Genomic DNA, 11,130 nt, shown 5'->3' with positions numbered 1-11,130 from the left:
AACAGTTGGGCCAAATTTGGGCACAATATTCAAGCTGAATAACACATACTGTCTGAATTTGGATTGTTATCAAATTTTTGACATAATATAGGTTTCTGACACAAAACACATGTCAAGATCTTACAAATCTATTGCGCAATACTGCATGTGCAACTAAAGATTTCTTCTTGAAACTTTATAAAAATTTGAAATTTGAAAAAGTTTGAAAATTTTGTTGAACCTCTTAAAAAAATTGGACCCCACACTTTTTGAATCCCCCCTTGGAGCAATTACCCCCACACTCGATCCTTGCCTTTCCTTTGTAGTATGGAACCTTGTAGTACAATTTCAGAGAGATCCATACACAAGCTATTATCTGGAAACTAGTTATATGCATGTTATTGACCCCTAATTCCTGCATGAATGGGGCAATAACCCCTAAACTCAATCCTAGCATTCTTTTTGTGATATGGAACCTTGTGGTACAATGTCAGATAGATACATACTCTTAAATACAAGGTATTGTCCAGAAACTACAAAAATGCTTGTTTTTGGCCCCTTTTTGGCCCTTAATTCCTAAACTATTGGCACCATAACCCCCAAAATGATTCCAAATCTTCCACTTGGGGTATTAAACATTGTGGTACTATTTTAGAGCAATTGAAATACTAATATACAAGTTATTATCCTGAAAGTAGAAAAATGCTTGTTTTGGGCCTCTTTTGGGCCCCTTATTCCTAAAAGGTTGGGACCATCGTCCCCAAAATCAATCCCAACCTTCCTTTTGTGGTAACGAACCTTATTAATTTCAAAGAGATCCATTCACGTAAACTAAATTTATTGTCCGGAAACCAATGTGTCTCCGGGCGACGACGACGACGACGACGACACAGACGACGCAGACGACGACGACGACACAGACGACGCAGACGACGACGACATCATACCATTATACGAAATTTTTTTTGCGGTCGTATAAAAATGAAAACAACTGGTTTACACAGTCACTTTACGCATTAGGAAAAAGAAAATCTGACATAAAGCTCTAAAATGCAATTAGGGAGATACACATCCTCTTTCGCTTTAACAAATTGATAGCCTTATTTATTCAATATGGTTATATATTATATAAATTTTCAAGAAAAGGGTATATAACTGTCATATGATTACTTACATGACACAGATTATAAAATAAATGGTTTCTATGTACTTTTTCTAGAAATAAGATTTACCATTACCATTTCTGGGATCGAATTTGGTTTCTTAAAAGCGATAGTTTCTATGTACCTTTGCATGAAATAAGTACAAAAATGGCTACTTCCGATTTACAACAGACCATTTGTGTTTGTTCTTTTTGTCAGGTCATATGTTGTTTAACATAACTTAAATAATCTAAAGGTAAATGACCTCACTTCAGTATACTCCAAATCTAATATGTATATATGGCGAAGAACTAATCGTATTGAACAGTTTATTTGAATATATTTTTAAGAGCACTTCGACTCAAATGTTCCGGCGTTGAATCAAAGCGTAACTTAGAATTTCAAAAGGACCTTATGTCAAATAATTTTAAGGTTTTTGAAGAGTTGCGATAACAAGCTAATCGCAAAATTTAGAACAAGTCCCTGACTTTTGACAATGTCTCTTATTTGCTGTCTTTTACCTAGGACCTAATATAAATAAAAAAAACTATTGCTCTCTAGGTCTTACGGTTTATGAGTTACACACAATACCGTTTATGTGGGACACACAAAGGAAAATAAATCTGAAGACAAGTAACCGGATTGCTTCCGTCTATGTTGAATAGATCATAAGAAAGTAACAAACAGTTTGAGGAAAAATATTAAGCTATATCTTTTACTGCTTCGAGGGAGAATATAGTTATCAAAAGTACCAGAATTATAATGTTATACGCCAGACGCGCGTTTCGTCTACATAAGACTCATCAGTGACGCTCAGATCAAAATAGTTAAAAAGCCAAATCAATACAAAGTTGAAGAGCATTGAAGATCCAAAATTCCAAAAAGTTGTGCCAAATACGGCTAAGGTAGTCTACTCCTGGGGTAAGAAAATCCTTAGTTTTTCGAAAAATTCAAGGTTTTGTAAACAGAAAATTTATAAAAATGACCATATAATTGATATTCATGTCAACACCGAAGTGCTGACTACTGGGCTGGTAATACCCTCGGGGACGAAACGTCCACCAGCAGTGGCATCGACCCAGTGGTGTAAATAGTTATCAAAAGTACCAGAATTATAATTTTATACGCCAGACGCGCGTTTCGTCTACATAAGACTCATCAGTGACGCTCAGATCAAAATAGTTAAAAAGCCAAATCAATACAAAGTTGAAGAGCATTGAGGATCCAAAATTCCAAAAAGTTGTGCCAAATACGGCTAAGGTAATCTACTCCTGGGGTAAGAAAATCCTTAGTTTTTCAAAAAATTCAAGGTTTTGTAAACAGAAAATTTATAAAAATGACCATATAATTGATATTCATGTCAACACCGAAGTGCTGACTACTGGGCAATGACCATATAATTGATATTCATGTCAACACCGAAGTGCTGACTACTGGGCTGGTGATACCCTCGGGGACGAAACGTCCACCAGCAGTGGCATCGACCCAGTGGTGTAAATAGTTATCAAAAGTACCAGAATTATAATTTTATACGCCAGACGCGCGTTTCGTCTACATAAGACTCATCAGTGACGCTCAGATCAAAATAGTTAAAAAGCCAAATCAATACAAAGTTGTGAGAAGCGTTTCCCCCCCCCCCCAAAAAAAAAGGTATACGGGGATATAACTCCCATATGGAATAGTCTTCGGTAGAAAATATAGCTGTTTGTTATCAGATACCAAATATCTGCGTACCCGAAGAAGTATTTAGATATTACAATTCCGAGTTTAAAGTAAACACCGGGAATAAGGAACTTTGTTGCAGCGCACATGTAGTTGAAAGATGGCACAGGTAGAACTAATAAATGTAGTCAGATAGTACACAGGTAGAAGAGTAGAGCAAAGGTTAAATATTGAACAGGTCTAACAGTGCACCAATTGCCGCACCATATATACAGACTATGCAAAGTTCGTGGACTTCCAAGACATTTGCAACGGGCGTAAGAAGCCCAATCTCTAAGTAAACGGTATTAGTTCTACAAACAGTGCATCTTCAAATTCCAGGGGTGAACACATATACGGTATCCGATAGTCAAACGTGACACAATTTTGCATGGTGGCAGTGATAATTGCACCTGCAATAGAATAAAACATGAACGATGAAGACTTGCATATACAAGAATTTTGGAGAAAGATGGTAAACAAACGATGGTGAAATTGAGGCAAGCTCAAAACACTTACTACGCGTTTGACACTACAACATTTCACTCCGTAAGATCGAGTGAGAAATGCAAAGGATTTTGGTGATAACACAGAGCCCACAACGAGCTTACGATGTTCTTGTGTGGTTTAGATCTAAAGAAACTGAGCGCAATATATGAGTGCGTGATAAGCAAGCAACGCACAGCACACAAAGCACCTTGCCTGCGACAAGTAGCCAAACTTCAGTAGATGAATCTTATATCTTTAGACATAAGAAAAGAAAAACGAAGGAAAAGCACAAACGCTTGGAAAGATTACTACAAGAGAAAAGATATCAAAATGACCAATTATGTGTTTTGTGTACGGTAGTTGTCTGATAATTGAGATGAAGATGAACATGAGTTCTGCCACTTTACATGCACAGAGTGTCTTTTTTATTCAGCAACTGAAAATAAAATTAATAATGAAACATAAGCGCAAGACTGTTTCTCACAATCAGAACAAAATGTCACGAGTTCATTTGAAGGGAAGTGGTAAGTGAAACCTTACCAGAAGCAATTCAAACTGTATGGCAATAGGTGAACAGAGCGTACCAGCTCGCACCCATTGAAGTCCAAGAAACATTATCAAAGGATCATTTCTATGATGCATTGCATGAAAACACGACTAGGATAAAGATTTAATTACAGTCCAGAAAACAAAACTTTAATCAAGCAACAAAAGGTTGATGAAAATGATTGATTCGTTTTCTCAGCAATTATAATCCAGTGGGAAATCTAGTGACAAAATATTACCTCCCCTGTAAATCTTTTCAATGTCTATCCAATTTTAGCAAGGACACTATCAATTATAAATTCACGGGAAAACTTTCTAGTAAATAATGAAAATAGAAATAAGTTAAGATAAAAACAAAACTTTATAATTTAAAAGTTATCATTTCCCTCCTTAAATAGTAAACAATGAGAACAGCAGACTAAAGCCAAGAGCTAGGTGTAAAATTGGTTTAAAATGTTGTTATGCGAATGAATTCTTGGAATACCAACTTAAAGTTATTTTATAACTGGCCTTATACCCTTCTATCATGCTAATAATCTGAAAATATATATGCAGTTAGTAATAGATCAGGGTAATAACTCATTGATTTAATAAATACTGAATTGGAATCTATTCGAAGGTTGAAGGGAGGATTCTGGCATTAAAATTCCCCTTTGAACGGAGGATAGAAACATTGTCACAGTTGACAGACAGCAGCAAGATTAGATTGTTAATGTATAGAAGTACACAAATAGAACAGTTCATAGAGCATAGGTGATTATGTTGGTCAGACAAGATATATATAGGAAGATGTGGTGTGAGTGCCAATGAGACAACTCTCCATCCAAATAACAATTTATATAAGTAAACCATTATAGGTCAATGTACGGCCTTCAACACGGAGCCTTGGCTCACACCGAACAACAAGCTATAAAGGGCCCCAAAAACACTAGTGTAAAACCATTCAAACGGGAAAACCAACGGTCTTGTCTATACAAAAAACGAGAGTTCACTTTTTGCCGTACAAGATATAAAGGATGTGCAGTTAGGGACACGTCTCATATATTGATAAAATGTAAATAACAAAAATACTGAACTCCAAGGGAAATTAAAAACGGAACGTCCTATATAAAATCGCAAAATCAAAATCTCAAACACTTCTAACGAATGGGAAACAACTGTCATATTCCTGACTTGGTACAGGAATTTCTTTATGTAGAAAACGGTGGACCACACGTTGTTTTATAGCTAGCTAAACCTGTCACTTGTATGAGAGCTGCATTGAATTCCATTAAGTTTACCTGAGTAGTCTTGACAAATCTTTTCCCATCAGTGACCTTCACATCCACCTTGACCACAGGAGGGGCCTTATTCACCTCCTCCTGTAACTGCTCTAAGGAAACAGTGAACAACTTGTCCTTAGACAAAGGAGAACTGACAAGTCTCTGCTGAAGAGCTTCAGAGACAGTCGATTTATCAGGAATCTCCTGTCTCTCAGCAAAAGTAAAGTTGGCCACAGTACCAAGAAGATGGAATTGAGACATTCCAAGACTCTTGTCTACCTGAAGCAGCATAGACCTCAAGTCTGAAAATTCCTCCCCTTTGTCCTTTAAAAGAGACACAGCTGCTGACAAAAAGTGCTCAGCCGTCTCAAGAACAAAAGTCAAACACCTCAGATTATTCTCTGACTTGACATAAGAAGCTTGAGAAAGTCTGAGGCCATACAAAGGTTTCGAACCAAGTAAACTAGAAAAAGCCCTGTCACAAGCAGGAGCCGACATACCCAAGGAAGATCCATGGATCTCAAAGTCCTTAGATCTACATCTCCCTGGATAAGAGGCAGATCCGAAACCAGAACTTACTACCAGCAGTTTTGCTAGTGTTAGCAAGATTCTCAGCCAGAGAAGAGTTTACAAAAGACAAAGCAGTTGTAAAGTGCCCAGACTCTGGGAAAGAATGATACCCCTTAGAATCTGGCTTGACTAGACCTTAACAAGCCATGAAATCCGAAGGAGTAGAAGAAACCCTAGGTGGAGACGACATGGGCATATCTGACATATCCCTGCGAATAGAGTAGACCAGACTCCTAAGGCAATCCGAGTTGCCTGAAGAAAGCTCCTTATGAATGAAAGCATCTCCCTCTGTGCTTACTACACTGTCAACATCTGAAATACCACCTTGGTCATCCAAAAAGTTACCTTCCTGACTTCTAGGAGCCAAAGAAACAGAGTCATCTTCCAACAACTGTCTAGGAGGTCCGGGAGGGTCCTGTACAGGATCCTAAGACATACCCCTAGACTCCATAAGATCAAGCCTGTTACCAAACTCCAAGAACTTAGCATTAACAGTAGCTTGAATCTTATATATGGAGGTGTTAAGACTCCTCATCTCATCCTTAAAAGAGATTGACTCTGAAGAGGGTCTACCACCAAACCCCTGACCAGACCAAACTGATTGAGCCGAATATGGATCAAAGGGCTGGGGATAAGGCGGCAAGTTGGGCATACCCATAGGCATGGGAGGGGAGGCAAAATTCATGGGCCACCTAGTCCTAGAAAAGGGGTCACTCCTGATGCCAGCTGGTAGAGTCTCCTGCCTACTTGTCGTGCAAGACACTGGAGACGTTGGTATCTCTGCAGGCCTAGATAACCTCAACTGACTAGCACCAGGAGTGAAAGGCAAAGTCCTGACAGGAACAGGTTCTGAGTCCTGTTCCAAACTAAATCCGAAACACCTGGGATAAACTCCAAACTCCGATCCCAAAAATCATGGGTGGCCGAACGCCTAGGGGACAACAAATTACTATTGGAAGTGTGTATTTGACTGTCACTTACCTCTTGGGTAGCCGAAACTTGAGTTTTATCCATAATATTCAGATAAAATAATGATAAATTTATCCAAATATACTTATAATTAACAAAAATATCAATTTAAATTTCTATATATATAAATAAACAACTTGTTTGCAAAAAATAAACTTTTTCCTTCTCCTCCACAAAAGCGTGCAGCATGTGATGATGAACCGGAAAAAATTATGAAGGTGTAGGACGCGCAGGTGTCAGGTGGGAGAAGTTGTCACGGGGTCATGGTTGTCAATATGTGTCTACTAATGGACAATGTATGAGAGTTCTAGTTATATGCTCAGCAATTAAAATCAACCCCTTCCCATGAAAAATGATAAATCGGGACACTCTATACATAAAAAACTTCTGAACTCTGAACGTTTGGTAACTGTTTGCTTTTAAGGTTGGCTTACATAAAAATAACTTAATAATAAGAAAACAGACTAGGTGCATTAAAATTTAAAATTCGAGATATTTAAATTTAAAATCTAAATGTACCTTGGATTCTGTGTCTGTGGTCTTTTATATTTATCAACATCTCAAGCAGATCTTCAGTTATACATGTTGTCTTTCCTAAAATATTTACAATATGACTTAAGGATGTATAGGTGATCTTAGGTAAAATTATAAAAATCAAGAATTCAAAATTGATACTTTAATATGGAAGAGTATTAGTTAAGGATGAAAATAAGCTAAACGTATTGATAGGTCATAGAGCTCCTTTTCGAGATATTTGATTTATTAAATATGGCGGGAAAAGGCGTACTCGGACTTTTACCTTATATTTGCATTGGTATTATTTGGGTCTCAAATCAAAAGAAAGACAATTAAGAATCTGCTAAAATTTTGTCAAAGACCTTTTATGAGCTATTAAGTCTTAATGTAAAGATAAATAGGTGTTATGGGGCAAAATATGTTACCTTATATTGTATGGAAAAATACCAAGGAGTCCGAATATTTGAGACTTATTCCAAAACCTCACCTAAGTACATCCTTAACTTAATTAAAAAAACGTCCTGAAACCAAAAACATTTTAGATCTTTATAGAGTCACAGTCATAGTGGGTCTAATTGGGAACGAACACTATGTCATTCAAGTGTACAAGTATATCAACCTCTCTACAAATCGTCTAAGAATGGGCCACTGAATCCATTTGGATACACGGAATATTAAAATAAGTTTTACTACACGTTCTTATTCTAGTGCATGACATATATCGGGAAAATGTCATGCTCAGTTCACCAAAGAACATCATACTTTGTATTATCTGGCATCAGAGTTTTGAAACGTGACTTTTAAAGGCTGGATAAATAATTTACGTCTAACGTGTATGGTTTGGATTTTACCGGAAGAGGGAAGAAATAGATCGGAACTGAACAGTATATCTCAACACAAGAAGAGCTTTGTTGCCTTAACGATCGTTCGATTCCTTATTTTCATTTACAAGGTGTAGGTGCTAAGCAAGGACTTAAACAGTCAATTGTCGATTGACAAAATTTCGAATACATAGACGGGTATTTTTCAAAATGTAACTACGACGTGTGAAAATATTCATTATTACGCGATTCGTAAATAGTGAATATCTGAAGAAAAAAAATTAAATCACAAAAATACTCCGAGGAAAATTTAAAACGAAGTCACAAATTAAATGGCAAATAAAAAGCTAAAATACATCAAACGAAAGGATAACAACTGTCATATTCCCGACTTGGTACAGGCATATTCTTAAGTAGAAAATGGTGGATTAAACCTTGTTTTATAGCTAGCTAAACCTGTCACTTGTATGACAGTACATTTCATTTTGTCTATGAAGCAGCTTAAAGTAATTGTATATTGTAAGATGATCTGCGTCTTTCCCTTCAAGTGTAGTTCATTGTTTCTTTTTGGCAAAATTATTACAATTCTAAACTGTTTTTAAAAATGTATTAAGTCCTTTGGCTAAAATCTATGCAGACAAACTCATCATAGATACCAGGATTAAAGTTTGTATTAACGCCAGACGCGCGTTTCGTCTACAAAAGACTCATCAGTGAGGCTCGAATCCAAAAAAGTCAAAAAGGCCAAATAAAGTACGAAGTTGAAGAGCATTGAGGACCAAAATTCCTTACAGTTTTGCCAAATACAGCTAAAGTAATATATTCCTGAGGTAGAAAAGCCTTAGTATTTCAAAAATTCAAAAGTTTGGTAAACAGTAAATTTATAAATATGACCATATCAACGATAATTCATGTCAGCACAGAAGTTTTTACTACTGGGCTGGTGAAACCATCGGGGAATTAAAACTCCACCAGCAGTGGCATCGACCCAGTGGTTGTAAATAAACTCATCATAGATATCAGTATTAAATTTTGTATTTACGCCAGACGCGCATTTCGTCTACAAAAGACTCATCAGAGAAGCTCGAATTCAAAAAATAAATAAATAAAAAGGCCAAAAAAAGTACGAAGTTGAAAAACATTGAAGACCAAAGTTTTGTCAAGTACAGCTACTGTAAGGTAATCTATTCCTGAGGGAGTTCAAAAAATTCAAAAGTTTGGTAAATTCAGAGAAGTGTTGTAAAGTTAACCATGTTTATCAATTATAATGATGCCAGACGAATTACATTTAAATTTCACTTGTATTCGCGGATCTCCGGGCGGGTTTTCAAAGCTCCATTAGAGCTTATATTTGCAATTGTCTAGTAAATACCGACTACATATAAAGCTTCCAAGAATAAGGTCTTGATTATGGTTTATAACTTAAAATTCTTATAAATAATATTAATAGTTGTACCGTGTCGTACAGTAATGAAGACGATTGAGTAAAATTTGTATTAATATTTGAATGAAATTATTTACTAACCTTTGGCGGCTTCGCATCGTGCCTCCGCTATTGTTTGGTTTTCGCAAATGAAGAATAATGCCAGCGCTACAATGGTGCAAAACATTTTAACGTATAGTCACGTAGGCTGGTGTTCGTGTAGCTTCTGTAAAGGTTCGTTGTGTAATACTTTTCCTAGCTCTGGTTCTAGTTGTATGTTTTGAGCAAACCATAATTTTTTATAGAAATTTGATACATTTAATAACCATATAACACGCTATTTTAAATTTCAGGTTTTCCTAGAATCAGATGCTGATTCAAAACGGAAAGTCACTTATGAAATGGCAAAATCAAAAGCTCAAACACATCAATCGGAAGGAAAACAACTGTCATATTTCAGACTTTTTACAGGCATGTTCAATACAGTACTTTACAAAACAAAACCCTTTTACAAGTAATAAAGTCCATTGTCTCACTGCTTGTTAATCACCTCCGGCAAGCTAGTCTAAATTATGATTACCAAATAATTTCAATTTTGGTCGTAGATATTTTATTGTTATTGGCGAGCAACCTTATTTATTTCCGATTGGTAGAATGCTTTAAACAGAAGATATTTATTTTTGTCATTTTGAATTAAAATTATTAAAACCAATTGAAGAACCAGACATATTGTATTAGTACGTTGTATATTACAACCGTCTGTATTACATCAATGAAGGAGACCGTAATTAGTCCTGCTTGTGGCTAAACTTCTTGCTTTAAAGCCTTCGGTTGACTCTGCTGTAAATATGATGTTTCTGTTTCCGTCGGGTAATATCCTCATTCAACAAATTGGAGATGTTTCTCTTGATACGCTGGTGGTGTCGCCCTCTTTAGATATCGCTACCACATTATTCCCTATTATAGAACATAACTATTCTGTTTTCCATTTTTTGGTTGATGTAGTGATTGTATGTGATCTATCATTGCTGTAACACTAGCAGTTCGTTTGTACTTATTTGTCACGTATCTGGCAACTCTTTTTTATCTGTTTTTTTGTTTAGATGTATAGCCTTTGGTGCTGGGTCCCAAACAAATGAGGCATCTAACTAGTCCAATGTATGCTTGGCTATTTACTTTTGACGATGACATATTTACGTTTCTCTGCACAACTCAGCTTATGTGGTGATCCTATTTATTCGGCTAGGTTGTTATGCATAGTGACCCCTTAGTATTTTCCTGCTGCATTTTGAATTCTTTCAAAATATTACCATGGGGATGATATGGGATTTCATTACAATAGATTACTTAAAACATTCACATGTCATTGATGCAAAGATTTGATAAGTAAATTTGGCTGAACCTGTAGAAATTTAATGATTCAAAACGGTATTTTCACATCCAAAATTATACAGTAATATCGTACTAAAAGCACGTAAATCCCAATGTCATCTATGTAAACTCACTTGGCAACCCTTTGAACAAATTTATTAGTAAAGGTTATATTATTAATGCTGTAATAAGATCTTTGAATATTGTTTACATTAGCACTTACGTCGATTTTGTCATGAACACATTAAAACATAACTGAATTTGTATTCTTTCGAATGGATTTTGGGATGTATTAGTACACATACACGTTAACTTTCTATTTAGTGATTGCTTTATCTATA

Source organism: Mytilus edulis, chromosome 3 (assembly GCF_963676685.1).
Source record: "Mytilus edulis chromosome 3, xbMytEdul2.2, whole genome shotgun sequence".
Lineage (NCBI taxonomy): Eukaryota > Metazoa > Mollusca > Bivalvia > Mytilida > Mytilidae > Mytilus > Mytilus edulis.
Note: the sequence above shows the minus strand (reverse complement) of the source record.